This window comes from Pimephales promelas, chromosome 11 (genome assembly GCF_988280905.1).
Source record: "Pimephales promelas chromosome 11, fPimPro1.hap1.1, whole genome shotgun sequence".
NCBI lineage: Eukaryota > Metazoa > Chordata > Actinopteri > Cypriniformes > Leuciscidae > Pimephales > Pimephales promelas.
Window position 1 is genome coordinate 23,116,214 of NC_142779.1, and position 18,925 is coordinate 23,135,138.

The window sequence follows — 18,925 nt, forward strand, 5'->3', positions numbered from 1 at the left end:
CTGGATCCATTTTGCATACGTGTTTTTGTGACCGACCCGTCATCGAGTCACCCGGCAGCAGCTGGAACTAGACAAAAGAGATCGGAGACCTCTGTGTGGGCCTGGTCTCATGGGAATGACTCTGAATGTTTAACCGTAGACTGACGGCACGTATGGCCAACCCCAGCAATCTCAAGTGTGATTTACGGTTCAATCACGACATGCTCGAACGTATTGAGAAAACGATACTGTTTCATTATTGATTTTATCCTTTGTTTCTCAATGCCGCCGGCCAAGGGTTATATCGTTGCTCTGCTCACGGCCCGAAAAAAGCTTTATGTGAGGTTTGACTGCCAGCAACAAATTGCAGTTGCGTGTTCCGCTTATTTGAATTACCTAAGCCGTTGAGCCATTTCACTAGAGGCACGCTAACACCTGTTAACGCAAATGTTATCTCGGCTCCTCGAGTGGTTAATGGTCCTGAATGCCGTACAGTTGTTTCTCGACTCCCTTGAATGTGATAAAAAGTATTAAAAATGCATGCCACTTAGATGGAGGAGAATACTTGGGTCCGCCGCAGGGACTGTAAGAGCAGCATTAAGCCCATTCAACAGAATGAATGAATATTTATTATCCTCTGCAGTGGTGTTCACTGGAGTGTTATCATGACACTGTTGGGTATTTTTCAGTTCAGTGATGGATTGAGTGATGCACCGTGCCATAGACATCTGGATCTTGTCCACACTGGTTGGGAGCGTTTCCACCTCGGAATTGCTGAACAATTCCCTATTCAAGTCCACAATTGGTCTCGTTTTTGGGCAAAACAATAAGGATTATTAAAGCTGCAGTCCGTAGCTTTTTTGGGGTTAAAGATTATCAAAATTACATATTTGAGAAAATGCATAACAACCAGTTTAAAACTATCTGCTTGCCGTATCTCGATTCAAAACGGTAAGCTTGTAATAACGTTTTAATTCCAGTGGTACTGGTGGATTTTTTTGGGAGATTTGAGCTATTTTTGTGTCATTACGTCACATCTGTACACAAAAAGGAGGAGTCCCGGCTAGTATAAGCTATATTGCGTGTGAGGATGTTGGAGGTGGAGATTTATAGCCTTTTTTTTCACAGCACTTGATATAATTAAACTTATCAATTTGATTGCGGATCAAGAAAGATTCAAACGACAATCACCAGTGACAACAGATTCACCCGCTGTAAAATGCAAAAGACTTTGTTCGGACTTCGGAGTTGCTACTGAAAAAAGAGACTGCAACCGGACCCATGCGAAAACAAGGATACTTAACAAAAGTGAATGTTTCTTACTAGTTCAGATGACATTTTCCGGTGAAAATGATTATGTTGGTCATACTTCCAAAAAAAAAAAAAATCTGTGATTCTGAATGCCAGTATCCACACTGGCGCAGTGATTGACAGCCTCACACTCTCCTCAAACATTGTGTTCATCCACGCTGTGCCGTGTCAAACTGCAACTCACGTAAAGTTGATAATTCTGCGAATGACTGCAATTGCAGATTTTGAACAGAGATGTTCAAAAAGCGTAAAAACGCTTTTTGCAAAGCGTAAAAACGGACGCAAAGCGTAAAAGCGTAAAAAATGTAAAAGCGTAGTTAACTTAATTAAAATTCTGTCATCATTTAGGGGGCAACCCTTCACTCACATTAGATCGACCAATATCAAATGACAACAGTCCAACAATCCAATCAATACCCAATGGACAAAATCAAGTCCCGCCCTACTGTACGTTTATTTTCTTGTTTCCCTCAGAAGTACGTCACAATATTGAAGAAAAAATAATTGTAATTTCTGTACTTTTGCTGGAAAACTACAAAGCGTAAAAGCGCAAAGCGTAAAAACGGCCGACTAGACTGCAGCTTTAAAGGATTAGTTGAAAAACTTTTGCTGATAATTTACTCACCCCCATGTCATCCAAGATGTCCATGTCTTTCTTTCTTCAGTCGAAAAGAAATTAAGGTTTTTGATGAAAACATTCCAGGATTTTTCTCCATATAATGGACTTACATGTCCAAACGACAGTTAATAACTGTTTCAGATGCAGCTTCAAATGTCTTTAAACGACACCAGACGATGAATAAGAGTCTTATCATGCGAAACGATCGGTTATTTCAAAACTTATTCCAAAAATATAACTTTTCTAAGGACAAATGCTAGCCTTGCTATATTCTCTGAGGCGCGTTTGCAACGTCACGTAATACGTAATTACGTTTAAAAGGTCACGGGCGATGTAGCCGGAAGTACAGAATCAAAATCGTCTGACATCGTTGTTTTACCTTTTAATTCCTTTTTTTGTAAACGGCGTTTGAGTTAGTTTGCACGTTCAACCTATGCGTTCAACTTCTGGCTACATCGCCCGTGACCTTTTGAACGTAATTACGTATTACGTGAGGTTACAAACGCGCCTCACAGAATAGAGCAAGGCTAGCATTTGTCCTTATAAAAGTTAAATTTTTAGAATAAGTTTTGAAATAACCGATCGTTTCGCATGATAAGACCCTTATTCATCGTCTGGTGTCGTTTAAAGACATTTTAAGCTGCATCTGAAACTGTTATTAACTGATGTTTGGACCTTGGACCGTCTGGTTCCCATTTAAGTCCATTTTATGGAGAAAAATCCTGGAATGTTTTCATTAAAAACCTTAATTTCTTTTCGACTGAGGAAAGAAACACATGGACATCTTGGATGACATGGGGGTGAATAAATTATCAGCAAAAGTTTTTTCAAAAGTGAACTAATCCTTTAAAGGAATAGTTAACTTAAAAATTAAAATTCTGTCATCATTTAGGGGGCAACCCTTCACTCACATTAGATCGACCAATATCAAATGACAACAGTCCAACAATCCAATCAATACCCAATGGACAAAATCAAGTCCCGCCCTACTGTACGTTTATTTTCTTGTTTCCCTCAGAAATACGTCACAATATTGAAGAAAAGATAATTGTAATTTCTGTACTTTTGCTGGAAAACTACAACCAAATCATTACGTGTTTGCAATGCATAACAAATGGTTGTAAAAGTGAGTGTAAAATTTTGTGACAGTTCTGTCATCAGACCTGAAACACTGTCAAACCGGCCCCGGGCCAGCAGATCCATCCTTATTGTTGAGCCCTGCTATTATTAGTCTTGAATATCCAGACGTTTGGCATACGATCTGGATCTGGCACACAGTGCTGCTGAGAACCAGCCAGAAGAACCAGGAAGAGCCAATTGGCTGACATGGAAAGCAACCACAGTTAACTTTGTTGTTAAAGGAAAAGGATTTTACCACAATCTATAATGTTCTTTAGACTTTTTAAAATCAAAATTTCTGTCTGTCCAAAATTCAATAATCATATTTCCCAGATATGGCTTTAAGGGAAAGTTTGCCCATAAAATAACCATCTACTCAAGATTCTTCTCATCATGTACGCTTATGTTAAAATATGTGTTGTGTTCCCCAGCAGAAATTCAGTTATATAAGTTTGGAATGACATTAAGGTGTGAAAATTATGTCAGAATTACATTTTTCCCTCTTTAGCAAAATGTACAGTTTTGTAAACGACTGTTCAATGCTGCTAGATTGCTCTTGTGAAAATAAATATAAAAATGTATTTGAAATACATTTATTTTATGCTAAGTATACTACAGATACAATTACATATATATGTATTTAATATAAATACCCTGTAATTGTACTTTTGGTACTAAATTGATATTCTTAAAGTATGCTAAAATTGGAACAACTAAGTACTTAATGCACTTTAGTGATCCGGAAATAATGCTGAAGTTCAACTAAATATATATATATATATATATATATATATATATATATATATATATATATATATATATATATATATATACAGTATATATATCATTGTGGTAAAATTGAACTATTGCAATTACTTCAGGTACACTTTAAATATATTTAATTTAAAGACTGATATTATACAGAGATCATACTATTATATTCTTTCCCAATAGTGATATTAAAACATATTTTAGGTTTAATATTAAGAATGTGTATTTTGCAAAAAGTACTACTCCAAAATAAAGTTCAATTATAATATTTATATCAATATGTCTCAAGGTGGTGTTAATAGATTTGTACTATACTTTGTTTTTGTACTATATGCCTACTTAGTTTTAAAATACATATAATACACTTTTATTATATATTTTTTTTCACTAGGCATTGCTTTCACGCTTCAAGAACAATAAAAGAAGTGTACTTCTTTTACACACAATGACCCATGTGAAATTTTTTTTGCAAACAGTAAAACGTTTCACTAAACTTTTCTCTGAAAACAAGCACAATTTGTTTGTACCTCTACCTTCTGCGAGATTAAAAGGCCACTACAAGCATATGACCTTTCTTGCAAAATTTTGAACATAATGTCAGCTTCTACCAACATGATTCCACTTTAATTGGATGGTGTTACAGAAAAAAAAGCTGTTTAGAATCCAGACGCTGTGTTCTAATGATCTTGTGGTCGGCACCCTGCGAATTCATTAAATTCTCCACGCTCGCGAGGGATCGTGCTAACGTTTACCGCCCACGCGAGTTAGCTTGCCGCGAGACTGAGTTAGACCGAATTCTTTTCCGGCTGTCATTTAAATCAGTGTCAAGTATGTTGTTTTGTTGCAAAAGACACTATTTGGCCCTATAAATAACTTTGCTTTGATGACTGCACAGCTTCCCGGGAAGCAGAGATGTGGTAGGTTTCGGGTTATATTTGGCGAGTCACATGCAGCCGGGTAACTTGTTGAGCAGGACTGCGGCGCTCTGCAGTCTTGGAGGCTATTTGGGGAAAGGAGGGACATGGGTCATTATTACAAGCCTTCTAGATGACGATCCTCTGCTGGCGAGAGACTCTCACCCAATTAGCAGCTCTCATTCTACACACCACTATCAGTCATACTCGGCTGCCATCTTTGCGGCAGTGAATATTTCGCTTCTAGCAAGGTTAACTCTTTGGCCTTTGTCACACGACAAGCATAAGCATTTATTTGCTTGGATTTATTTTGGCAGCCAACCAAGAGGTTATAGCATTGACAATTGTGCCTTTAAGCGTTTTGGTGCCCTTTTTTCTGCACATAGTGCCCAGAAATCCATAGAAATACACACACACACACACACGTTTTGCTATGTGTTCTTTTACTAAAATAATTGCATTATTTCTAAATAAAAATATAAAAAAAATGATAAACATTAATGTAAACAGAATTGATCAAATCAAAATTGTGTAAGATAAATATATTTGTTTTCAAATATTATTTTTTATTGTTTTTAGCAGAAACCACACTACATTTTATATTTGTTAAAAATAAAACAAATTCTCAAATGTATATTCTCCATGATATTTAATGTATTCTCAGTTTTAAAGCATGTTGATTTTGTAATGTTTTAATTTAATTATTTATATATATATATATATATATATATATATTATTTATTTATTTATTTTGCCGAGGCACAACCCACATAAAGTTGATAATTCCGCGCGGACGGTGGAAAGCACGGTAATTCGAAAATAACACAGGTTTTTCTACTAATACAAAGCTTAATGCTAAATCCTGAAGTATCCCTTTAAGACTGTGCTTGTGAGGTTTAGGGTTAGGGGATACACGACAAAATGGGCATTTTTGTGTGCATTCTCTTTTGTATCTTTTTAAAAGAATTTGCCTGAATAAAAACGTGATCATATAATTCATCCTCAAGTTGTTCCAAACCTGTATGAATTTCTTTCTGCTTCTGATCACAAAAGAAGATATTTTGAAGAATACGGGTAACCAAAGTTCATGGGCCCCATTGACTATTTGTTTTTTTCACATTATGGATGTCATTGGGGTCCATCAACTGTTTAGTTACCCATATTCTTCAAAATATGTTTTTTGCTCAGCAGAAGAAAGAAATTCATACAGGTTTGGAACAACTTAAGGGTGATTAAATGATGACAGAATTAATTTCTCGGTGAACTATCTCTTTAATAGTTCAGAGTTATTGGAAGGGATCACATTACGGTTACCTACCTTCCTCACTGATTAAGCAAATACAATATCTCTTATAATATATTCAAGAAATTTGAGACGTGCGAAGCAAGCTGGAGAGCCTTTCTCATAGATTTCTTAGTGGAAGGGTCAAATGAGTCAGCCCTCCTGCCATTCGGCTGATGAAGTTTACTTAATAATGTCTGAATGTCAATATCTGTAATAACTCAAGCATATAGCAATAAAAGACACTAAAATAATAATGGAATGGATCTGACCTACCGTGGGACAAGAGCTCATGTTAATTATGTGATGGAAGATCAGAGAGAGGGTAAGAGCGTTCTCCTACTGCAAAAAAATAATTTTATTCATTGGTATTTTCATCTAGTTTTCTACTAAAAGAAATAACCAATCATTCTTCCCACTGAAGTGCCTTGGAATGCGCAGCTTTGTATAATGCGTTGACTTAATTTCCACCAAAAAAGGAAGTTCAGATGGGACATATTGAATGGCTCCTCCCCCTTTTTAAATAGCCAATAGCGTTTAGTTTACCTCACAGATAAGTCAAGTCGTACTTGACAGCACCATGGATGCGAATCAGAATGCTGATGATACGTTGGCTCAGTAGAGGTGCAAAATAAATTTTAGCCATTTCATTCTTTACCAACTTACAGTTGGAAGAACGGAATAGAACTCGAGTGTTTTAGCAACCGAACACACATCTCCGTGACGTGTTAACAGTCGCTTTGGTCAGGTGGTATTTATAGCATACGAGGCGGGATGCTTTAGATTATATCTCCTAAACACGACTTTTGTCATTGTTTTGGTAGCCTGGCTTACCAGACCTACATCAAGATGTTAGGTCTGGGAATTCATCATTGACGGGGCTCAATCCGTGGGACGGGATAAATGGTTGTCTTTCAAATTCTCTCTGCACGCAATTGGATAGCGCTACAGCCAATCAGAGCAATGAAGAAAGTGACGTAGTCAGCGGAGCTGCGGAGCAAGTTGATATATTAAACTTTTACCGTATCCAGTCCAGCTGTCAACATTGGACATTGAAAATAAGGGAGATTTCCCGGAATCCATCGCCAAAAATAAATGATTTTTTAGTTTTTCACACGAACCACAAACTTAAAAAAAAAAAAAAAAAAACACTAATCATTAAAAGTCTAAAGAGTTTATAACTAAGCCTACACCGTGTGAGAAAGAGACAGTTTGTGTGTGTGTGTGTGTGTGTGTGAGAAAGAGACAGTGTGTCATTAGAAAAATAATATCATAGAGAATTTTTAAATACTAATATCAGCTTACGAGGAAAACTGTCACAGTCCTTCGTCTGCACCATCCTGCCTGCGTCTCCAGCACTACACTTCCCATGATCCTCTCGTCTGCACACCTGAACTCACTCCCTCATCAGCCTCCCGTTCAGCGTCCTGTTCATCTGTTTCACCTGTCTTCACCTCATTATGTTTGATTCTTCCATGTATTTAGTTCCCTCTGTTTCATTCTGTCCTTGTCGGTCAATGTTGAATGTTACCTGGTGTACCCCGTCTTCCTGCCTGTATTTCTGAATTAAATGTATCTTTATTGTGACTTTGGACTTCTCCAGTTCCTTCTGCCTGCTCCACACCCGTGACAAAAACGGAGGCGGAGAACTGGTGCTTCGGAGAAGATTCGGGAGAGGTTAGTGCGCCTTTACCGATCAGAGCGCGTGCTGACACAGAGGAATGCATTTATACTCGACGCGTCCGCACGAGCGTGGCAAAAATGACAAGTTGATTGTTTCGCCACAGCTTTTTTGTAACAGCGCAGCGTCGGCGCCGCATCCGAGGATGAACGTCTTCAAACCGAATATCTCTGAGCTTGCTCTGACCGTCACAACTCTGTCATCATTATGTTAAGCCCGCCCACCGACTCTATACACACTGTAGGCGTTTCTCAATGTCAAGGAAGGATCCTCGGAAGCCGTAATTTCGAGGATGCTACGTCATCGACGTCCGTCGAAGGACTGTTCCAATGTCGAGGATCCTCCGAATTTCAACCAAGGACTGAGTCCTTCGTTCGGAAAATATCCCATACACAGGAAAGGATGCATATGTGTAGCCTTCGCGCTCTTAAATCACCCACAATCCTTTGTGCAGCTTTGCTATCTTGTTCAAAAACTAAAAAATGTCGACCGTTAGCGGAGTCGGAGTGATAACGGCAATATGCTTTCAAATGTAAGCAAGTATAATTTCAGTTTAGCCATTTATTTAATGTTTGTTAAACTATTTAACATATCGGCTCAAATTTGCTGAGGGGATTTAAAGCTGTTCCCTTTTACTGGTGATTAACTTTTTAATTTTTACTTAATATAACGTTATAGACTTTTTTTGTTGGTCACATATTTTACAATTGCATATGTTTTAACAGCTAGATCATGTTGCTATGGAGGTAGTTCTGTTCACTCCGGTAATATAATCGTTTTTGAATGAATAAACTCCTTTTTAAATCAATATTTTGTGTCAAATTATTGATTTGTTTGGTAGGTAGCCATGTTATAAGTGGGAAAATGTATAGCGAGGCGGTTGTTACAGCGAATACAACCCCTTCAGGCTGATCAAGACCCCTCTGCTTTAGAGTTTGCGGGGTTGAATTCACTATAAGTACAACCGCCTGGTTATACATTATCCCTTATACTTTATTTATTTATTTCTATGAGGACTGACAAGACAAAATAAGGACTGTCAAGTGTATTTAAACAGTGCAGTACGCCAGCACTATGATTTTTGCAGCGCCGAAGCTGACCTTTCACTGATGTAATGACGCAATGACGTGCACTTGCTAGCCTGTTCCATTTACATGTTCTCCGAATGCTAAAGAGGACCCTTGCCTAGCCTCTGAAGGAAATGACTTGGAAGGACCCGTCCTGCCAAGGAAGTATCCTTGACATTGAGAAACACCTTGTGATTGGCCCGGCCAGAGTTGGGTTAATCCAGCTAAAACGTCTATGGAGATTTGCTAGACCACACTGGCAGCGAAATAATTTTTGCTGCCGCTAGGGTGCGTCTAGATTTCTAGGCTATTGTTTTGGAGCACAACAGCCTATTAATAACTATTTATAACTTTAAGACTAACATATTCATACTAAAGGCTAAAAAACGTATATTTTGATTTCAGGGGGTCTTTAAATAGGATTATTTACTTGAGAAACAAAACTGCCTAAGACTTGTTTTCAGAGAATATATTTTAAAATAGTATTTTTTTTTTTTAACCTGGTTGGAAAATCGTCTTTTTCCTTGTTTTTTTTTTTTTCTTCTTGTAAACTTCACACATTTGTGTTTTTATTATTAAATGAGAGAAAACATTAAGCAAGGTTGCTCCGCCCACCACATAATTTAATTTGTCCAAAATTAAAGATATTTTCTGAATAGCCCTAAATATATAAATGTTCTATATCCTTAACCTGTTAACTGTCACCCCCCCTTTTTTGAATAGACATGAAAATGCACATTTCGAACTTAAATGGTTGTAATTCAAGAATGCTTTGGAATATAGATATATGATTGGTCTTGTTTTAAAGAAGACATTTGGCAGATTTTTGTAGAAGTGAAATAAATTAAGAAAGTGAAACAGAAAAAAAGTTATAAAAGTTTGAGTTTGTGGAAATGTACAATGTAAAAATATTAATTATTCATATTTTACATAAAATATATATTTTCAAAACCTGGGCTACTCTAAAATGGCAGAAAGATCAAAGCCAAAAATCTGAACAAGTTGTGTTTCAAATTTTAGGTTGATATCTCAAAAAATGAGCTTTCAGTAAGATTTTGTTTGAGCGCAGTACCAAACTTTTTCACTAGGGCACAATCAGACTCCATTACTGCCCATATAAGGGCGCCTGCATTTCCATTCGTGTTTTGAGTGATATGAATCATTATTTTCACAATTTTCATACAATTTCTGAAGTAGAGATCCTATTCAGGAGTAGCATGGGAAGTTTGGCAGATTTTGATATGAATTGAACCTCTAAGAAACACATACAAAGAACACGCATGTAAGTCATAGCTAGCTGCCACGTCACAAATGGTGAATTTATTATTTTTTTTCTTGATATTTCAAACTTTTCAGACCTTTTTTTTCCAAAATAATTGAATGGATTCTATCTTTTGAACTTTTGGCATGAAAACAAACTGAGGTATCTACCATTTTTTCATGATTTTTCATGTTTACTGCTATTTTAAAATAAAGGTCTGAACACGCCTTATGAGTATGAAAATATTCTTGTTTTATATTGATAAATTATGGCTCCTCTGTAATATATTTTGAAAATCAGTCACCAAATATGGAAACTAGAGATTGTAAGCTTTCAAATGATATATAGTTTGTCAATATTATTTAAGGTATTTACTAAGATATTATTGTTTTAAAAATATAGTGGCAAACGTCCCACCTGTGGGACGGTGACAGTTAAGTGGTTAATCATTTCTCATGGAATTGTGTCCACACACAGCCTTGCACTCCGCTTCTTTTCGGCTCATCCGCAGCAGTTTCTTGGGATTGTGCCCACTCTGCCCGCCTGTTCCTCTCAATGAAAATTAATTGCCACCTAGCAGGTAACTTTTTCAGAGCAGGTCCCAGTGCCGTATTTCACCGCCCCCTCAAACTTCTACTGCTATCTGTCTGTCTTCCCACAGAAAATAAAAAGTTTTTTTTTTTTTTTTTTTTTTTTTTTACATAGGCTACTAGAAACCGCATGAGCACCACACAGTTCTGGTCACAAATCACAGAATGAACACACCCAAGTTCCTATTTATTTTTGTAAATTTTAACTTTTGACCCTTGTAACCACTCTGGTTATCAAACTCACACTATTTATTTACTGTATTACTATTAAATCTATGGATTTAATTATTATATTTAAATCTGCAGTCCGTAGCAGTCCAAGGCTAGTATAAGCTATATTGTGTGTGAGGATATTGGAGTTGGAGATTTATTGCCTTTTCTCACAGCACTTGATATAATTAAATGTATTAATTTGATGGCGGATCCAGAAAGGTTCAAATGACAATCACCAGTGACGACTGGAGACTCACCCCTTTTAAAATACAAAAAAAAAACCGTTCATTCGGACTTCGGAGTGGCTACAGAAAAAAGGAGACTGCAACCAGACTCATGCGAAAACAAGGATAAATATCGGAAGGACTTTAAATGTAGTCACACAATGCTGACGTTGTTAAAATTAACAATTCGAGAACAAAGTATAATTTGCACGGTTTTGCGTGATAAGCGATTGTTAGATTTAATCAGCGCGATTTACTGCAATGTCAGAACTAGAACAAAAGATGATGTTTCTTACTTATTCAGATGAAACTTTCCGGCGAAATTGATTATGTTGGTCATACTTCCAAAAAGACTAACGTGTGATTCTGAATGACGGTATCAACACTGGCGCGGCGACTGACAGCCTCACACTCTCCTCAAACATTGTGTTCATCCACCCTGTGCCGTGTCGAGGGTGTCGAACTACAACTCACGTAAAGTTAATAATTCCGCGAATGACTGCAATTCCAGATTTCGAACAGAGATGGCGACAAAGAGGAAAAACTTCGGACTACAGCTTTAAGTATTTAACTACTATTACTATTATTTCTATGATAATTGTTTTGATTTATTTGTCAATTATAGCTAAATAAACATTACAAACGATTACATATATATTTAATTATATTGTGTATTTAATTATGTATTGTATTATTATTATTTGTTGTTATTAATACAGTTATTAATACATTTAATTTTTATTATAACATGGTCTGTCTGAATTCTCGATTCTGATTGGCTTGAAGGTGTGCAATAAAACTGTTTAATGCACAGGTAGTTCCAAGTCAGTTTTATCTCTGTTTCTAAATGAATGCACTTTCACTGTAGCACACACACATATGGTTGAACACACAAACATCAGGAGCACAGAAACGTATCAACGCTACCCGTCGATATTTAGTAATACAATCGATTCGCTACTGAATCGCTACATTATATTCCTCAGCATCATTTTTTTGTCCTGATTAAACTCTCAGCTTTATTGTTAATGGAGAGAGAGGCTGAAAAGATGCAGGTGCATCTCTCATCTCTTTCTCTCTCGATAATTTATTCAAATAAATGCTATAATTCATTCATTCAAATAAATGTAATCTTACTTTATCTCTGTGTCTGATTCAAAGTGGACAGAATTCTGTATCTAAAGAGATGTAACTGATAGAAATATCTGTTAATTGTATACTTCTGGTTAAATATTGCACAGCAAACATCAACAACAGCTTTAAGTTGTCAATGCTGGCAAATGACCATGGTATAAGCGGGATAATCTACAGTTAGCTGTGCATTAAACGATTTTAACGGACTGCGTCGAGCGTTCTTTGCCTCCACATTGCCTCCGCATTAAAATAATTTAATTCCCAGCTAGCCGTGGATCATCCCTTACTTATTATTATTAACTTTATATTATACATTTATTTTCCCTAAATTTTGACTTCATAATGCCTTTTATGCAGGCATGAACCTTGCAGTTTTGCATTATAGTGTGGTGCTAATGGGTCCTTAATATTTACGTCTAGTGAAGCGAAGCCCCTGCTAATGAGACCACTTTGGTGTGTGTGTGTGTGTGTGTGTGAATGAGTCCGAGTTTATTGTTTATGTGTGTCTGTTTAGAGCTGATTTACATAATAATGTGTTGCGAGTGCGACTGGATTGTACTGGGAGAAAAGGCATGAATAGTAATGTGAAAAGGCTTACTTTTATCCATTATGGATGGTACCGACACCACATGATGAGCAAACCTGGAGGACTTTGGGACCGTGTGACATGCTGCAAGAGATCAAACAGGAAGCAGAAGAGTGCCAGCAGAAAAAAAAAAAGATTTCTCTCCTTCCCGATGGCGGCACACTGAAATATTAATCAGTGCATGGAATGGTGTGCAAAGCTTTTGCTGCTGGCTTCCTGATCCACAGGATGTAGAAAAGCATAGGCACGCATGCCATGGCAACCAGACTGCCAGTTTACCTTACACTCAGTCAACTGCCAACTTCAGCTGACACACATTTGCGCAATTAGTCAGAATCGAGCTGGAGAACGGCTACTTGTGCTGCAGGTGTGTGTGGGAGTGCGTTTGTGTGTGTGCTTGTGTAAACAGAGAGGGCACAAACCTCTGTAATACACCCACAGTAAATAGATGGTTTTATTAGGAGACAGAAAAGCAGCAGCCCACACTTGCGTATCACAGTGCGTTTGCCCCTAAGCCAGAACATACACTGAGCATGTTCTCGTTTAATGTTCTGCCAAGTTCTCCAGCGTTCAGCGCTGCCCTGGCTCTGGCTGGCATACAGTCATGTGTGGGTTCAGTGTAGATGTTGTTCAATGTGTGTTCACCTCACACTCGCATATAATGGTGTTCATCGCCTGTTAAAGCTAGTGGGATGCAGAGTATTATCAAATAGGAGCTTCAAACTTTTCAGGACATGGAGAGCTCAATCTACTGTATACTTTAATGTACAAATCTGCTTTTGCACACAGTATGCAGCATCGACCAGCATCTTGGATCCATTTTATAAAATCAAAACATTTTTGCAAAGCCAAGCATTTGACAATTAAAATTGTTCACTGTGATAGAGATAAATCTATTTACAGTATATATAGTTTTTTTATACACTCACCTAAACGATTATTAGGAACACCATACTAATGCCACTAATTCAGAACTGCCTTAATTCTACGTGGCATTGTGTTCAGGTGCTGAAAGCATTCTTTAGAAATGTTGGTACATATTAATAGGATAGCATCTTTCAGTTGATGGAGATTTATGGGATGCACATCCAGGGCACGAAGCTCCTGTTCCTCTAAATCCCAAAGAGATCTGGTGACTGTGGAGCCATTTTAGTACAGTGAACTCATTGTCATGTTCAAGAAACCAATTTGAAATGATTCGAGCTTTGTGACATGGTGCATTATCCTGCTGGAAGTAGCCATCAGAGGATGGGTGCATGGTGGCCATAAAGGAATGGACATGGTCAGAAACAATGCTCGGGTAAGCCGTGGCATTTAAACGATGCCCAATTGGCACTAAGGGGCCTAAAGTGTGCCAAGAAAACATCCCCCACACCATTACACCACCACCACCAGCATGCACAGTGGTAACAAGGCATTATGGATCCATGTTCTCATTCTGTTTACGCCAAATTCTGACTCTACCATCTGAATTGTTGAACAGAAATCGAGACTCATCAGACCAGGCAACATTTTTACAGTCTTCAATTGTCCAATTTTGGTGAGCTCTTGCAAAATTGCAGCCTCAATTGAGCTCTTGCAGCCTATTTTTCCTATTTGTAGTGGAGATGAGTCGTACCCGGTGAGGTCTTCTGCTGTTGTAGCCTGTCCACCTGAAGGTTGTGGCACAAATGCTTTGCTGCATACCTCGGTTGTAACGAGTGGTTATTTCAGTCAAAGTTTCTCTTCTATTAGCTTGAATCAGTCGGCCCATTCTCAACAAGCATCAACAAGGCATCAACAAGGCATTTTCGCCCACAGGACTGCCGCATACTGGATTTTTTTACCTTTTCACACCATTCTTTGTAAACCCTAGAAATGGTTGTACGTGAAAATCCCAGTAACTGAGCAGATACTCAGACCGGCCCGTCTGGTCCCAACAACCATGCTACGCTTAAAATTGCTTAAATCACCTTTCTTTCCCATTCTGATATTCATTTTGGAGTTCAGGAGATTGTCTTGACCAGGACCACACCCCTAAATGCATTGAAGCAACTGCCATGTGATTGGTTGATTAGATAATTGCATTAATGAGAAACAGGTGTTCCTAATAATTCTATTTGTGATGTATTTATTTTTTATTTTAACAGCTCAATTAATATTGATGCTGTATCTGAGCAGATATATACTAGCATGTTTTATCATTTATTCTATTTTTTTATTCTGTTTATTCTAAATAAATTGAACTATGAGATGTGAAATTAAGAACTCGAAGCTTACATTTACAGTACGTTAATCAGGCGCTTTTATCCAAAGTGACTTTTTTTTGTTTTGTAATAATGGATGATGGATTTTTTTGTGCATTTTTTTTTAAATTGATGGATAGACTAACATTTTTGGATAGATAGTCATGTGTAGATGGATCAAATAAATTAATGTGTTGACAGTAGGCATAAATGACCATCTTTAGCTTGATCGATCTATCTATCATTCAATTGTTTGTTTTATAATTTTTTTGACGTTATATCTGTTGTTCATTCTATCGTTTTTTTCTATCTATCATTCCTACCATCTGTATATCGATCGATCGATCGTTAATTCTATCTCATTTGTTCGCTGTATCTTTTGTTTGTCTATCTATCTTCCATTCTGTTGTATCGTAAGTTCTATCGTTTGATCATTATATCGTTCATATCGTTTGTTTGTTCTATAATTTGTTCGCTCTATCATTCGTTCTGTCTACTGTTTGTTCATTATGTCATTTGTTCATTCGTTTGGCTATCAATTGTTCTTTCAATCTCATGGTTTGTTGATCATACGTTTTTTTTTTTGTTAGGATTAATTATTTGTTGGCTCTGTCATTCGTTTGTTTGTTCTTTCTATCATTTGTTCGATCTATTGTTCGATCTATCGTTTGTTCATTCTGTTCGTTCGTTCAATCTTCAATCTTCGTTCCTTCTATAGTTCATCATTGTTTGTTCTATTGCTCATTTGTTCCATCTACAGTATCTTAAAGCAGGACCAGTTTTTGTGGGAATCCAACCCATGACCTTGGTTGTGCAATGCTCTTTCATTTGAGTTAAAGCTTTTCAGGTCTATTCTCTTCTTTGTTAACACAGCAGAGGGAATGTGAGACTGCCATTATGTGCAAAGAAGATACTGGAATAGTGACATGTTATATTTTCTGCTGTGGGATTTGTGCGGAGGGTGTGCAGGCTTCATAATTGATCCTTTTATCTTAGCAAAAGTGTTACTCGGTGAAAAAGGAGCATAATGAATCCGCTAATTGTGGTGATGAATGTAATTAGTGACTCTTGGGCTAATTGTAGTCGAGTCAAAATGTTAATGAAGATTGAAGACTGCAGCTGTAGAAAATGAGCCGTTACTGTAGCTCGCAACTTGTTGTAATACCTCCTTCATACTGATCAATGGCAGATCCCCAGATGCTGTAACACTACCTTTACTGCTTGAAAGTCTGCATTCTGGTTATTTGTTTCCTCTGCTAGTTGACATGGAAAGGTTACATTTCAAACCACTTGTTCAGTGGAAGGCTTGGGTCAGATATCAGTTTCAGGTATACTAATTACTTTGGATGCTTCATTCAACACTTACTTCCTCAGATGCTGATTTACAGTTTTGTTCACTCAAGCACAAGTGCAAAGAATCTGGCCATAACATATAGAAACCTTAAAACCTTGACATATTTATTTTACATTCTTTGGGCCCTTTCTTGCACCCGACGCAAATGACTTTGTACACAACGCATTTATCATTCATATTTTGAACCCGCGCAAAGCGGACTTTTCCCTCCACGTACACACGCGGGTAAACTAGGGAATGAACTTGTGCTTCCTGGGCGGGTCTGCGCAAAAAAGGAGGCGTGTTGGGGCACAAACATTCCCTGGTTCTATTTTGCAGTTCCAGAAAACAATAGTGCCACTGACCAGAAAAAACCTAGTCTAAAGTCAATGATGCGATTTTAAGCGCACATGCTTGGCCATAATACAGAGTGTAAACAACGCGCATACACTGTAGATGATTCTCTCATCTACACAGATGCATTTTACTTTTTGCAAATGATACATTATTATAAGAAAAATATTACAACACAGGGGAAATCACTGTTGTGTTCATGACGATGGGAAAAATAGGCATAAAGCTTACACATTTACCCAAATTATCATATACATGTTTAACCGAAGCTAATTTGGGTGAGTTTGTCCCATCTAATGTCACTTCTCTTTCTTTTACGGCCCTGATGAGAACATTGATCTCCTCGGCTGTGAACTGTTTGTAGCGCGCCTGGTAAATGCGCCGTTATAATAGAATAGCGCCATGGAACAAGCGAACCTCGTTCATCTTGCTCTTAAAGGGAATGTAATATAACGCTCTTATTGGTTTGTTTCTGTTACACCCAACCCACACCAATGAATAATGAAGCTACTTCAGACCAACCCCTTTTTAGATTTGCGTCGAGTGCAAGAGTCATTTATCCAGCCGGTAAAATAGCAAAGTTACTTGCGCTTTGCACTTGATACTTGCGTTTCAGATTGTTAAAATAGAGCCCTTTAAGTTTGAATTGCTAATTGCAATTGTACATCCCATTTTTTAGGTCAGTTAAAATTTTTATTTCATTTAATTACATTCCAGCCATTAACATTGCTGCAAATTCTCATGGTGCTTACAAAAATCAGGCGCTAGCTGATCAGATCATTTTGAGTGGACTTCAACAAGAATTGGTTTTATATTTTATATTTAGTTTTTTCCTCGCGTCTCAGCTCCACCCCTTGTAGGATATGAGGAAAGGCTGCAAGGATAGAAAATGAGGACAGAATAATCGATTTAAAGCTTTTCTATACATTGGAACCCCAATACTTGTTCACTCGGGCGTCACTTCACATTGTTATCAGCAACGCTCAAAGGATTTGCCCGTATATGGAGTTTGGTTATTTAAGAAATTCATAATAAATAATAATAATAAAGCAAGTTACCCTTTTGAAAAATGTGAGATGTGTAGTTATATATAAACTGCAAAGGTAAAGTATAAATGAAAATTAGTGTGGCCGATGTGAAGCGGGAGAATTTAGATGTGCGTCATATTTAGTCGATAAAACTCTTCCACAAAGGATACACCCGTAGGCTATATCCTCTCTTATGACTCCTCAGGAAGCATCCTCACTCCTCCATCCTCGCCTTCCTTCAAGATGGCGGAGCTCGATTGGTTTCCGGGTCATAGGATGGAGGACGGAGGAGCAAGGAAACGAGAATGGATATTGAGAAGCACTCACTCACTCACTCACTGACTTTGACACTCACACACACTCACTCACTCACTCACTCACTCACTGACTCTGACACTCACACACACTCTCTCACTCACTCACTCACTCACTCACTCACTGACTTTGACACTCACACACACTCACTCACTCACTCACTCACTCACTGACTCTGACACTCACACACACTCTCTCACTTACTCTCTCACTCACTCACTCACTCACTGACTTTGACACTTACACACACTCACTCACTCACTCACTCACTGACTCTGACACTCACACACACTCTCTCACTCACTCTCTCACTCACTCACTCACTGACTCTGACACTCACACTCTCTCACTCACTCACTCACTCACTCACTGACTCTGACACTCACACACACTCTCTCACTCACTCTCTCACTCACTCACTCATTCACTGACTCTGACACTCACTCACTCACTCACTCACTGACTTTGACACTCACACTCACTCACTCACTCACTGACTCTGACACTCACACTCTCTCACTCACTCACTCACTCACTCACTGACTCTGACACTCACACACACACTCTCTCACTCACTCTCTCACTCACTCACTCACTCACTCATTCACTCACTGACTCTGACACTCACACTCTCTCACTCACTCACTCACTCACTGACTCTGACACTCACACACACTCTCTCACTCACTCTCTCACTCACTCACTCATTCACTGACTCTGACACTCTCTCTCTCACTCACTCTCTCACTCACTCACTCATTCACTGACTCTGACACTCACTCACTCACTCACTCACTGACTTTGACACTCACACACACACACTCACTCACTCACTCACTCACTCACTCACTGACTCTGACACTCACACTCTCTCACTCACTCACTCACTGACTCTGACACTCACACACACACTCTCTCA

General features: G+C 38.0%; 1 protein-coding gene across 2 annotated transcripts in view; it reads left to right on the forward strand.

The window, feature by feature from the left end:
• The window catches only part of col19a1 (collagen, type XIX, alpha 1), a 215,356-nt gene that overhangs the window by 72,023 nt on the left and 124,408 nt on the right, over positions 1-18,925 (forward strand). The window lies entirely within an intron of this gene.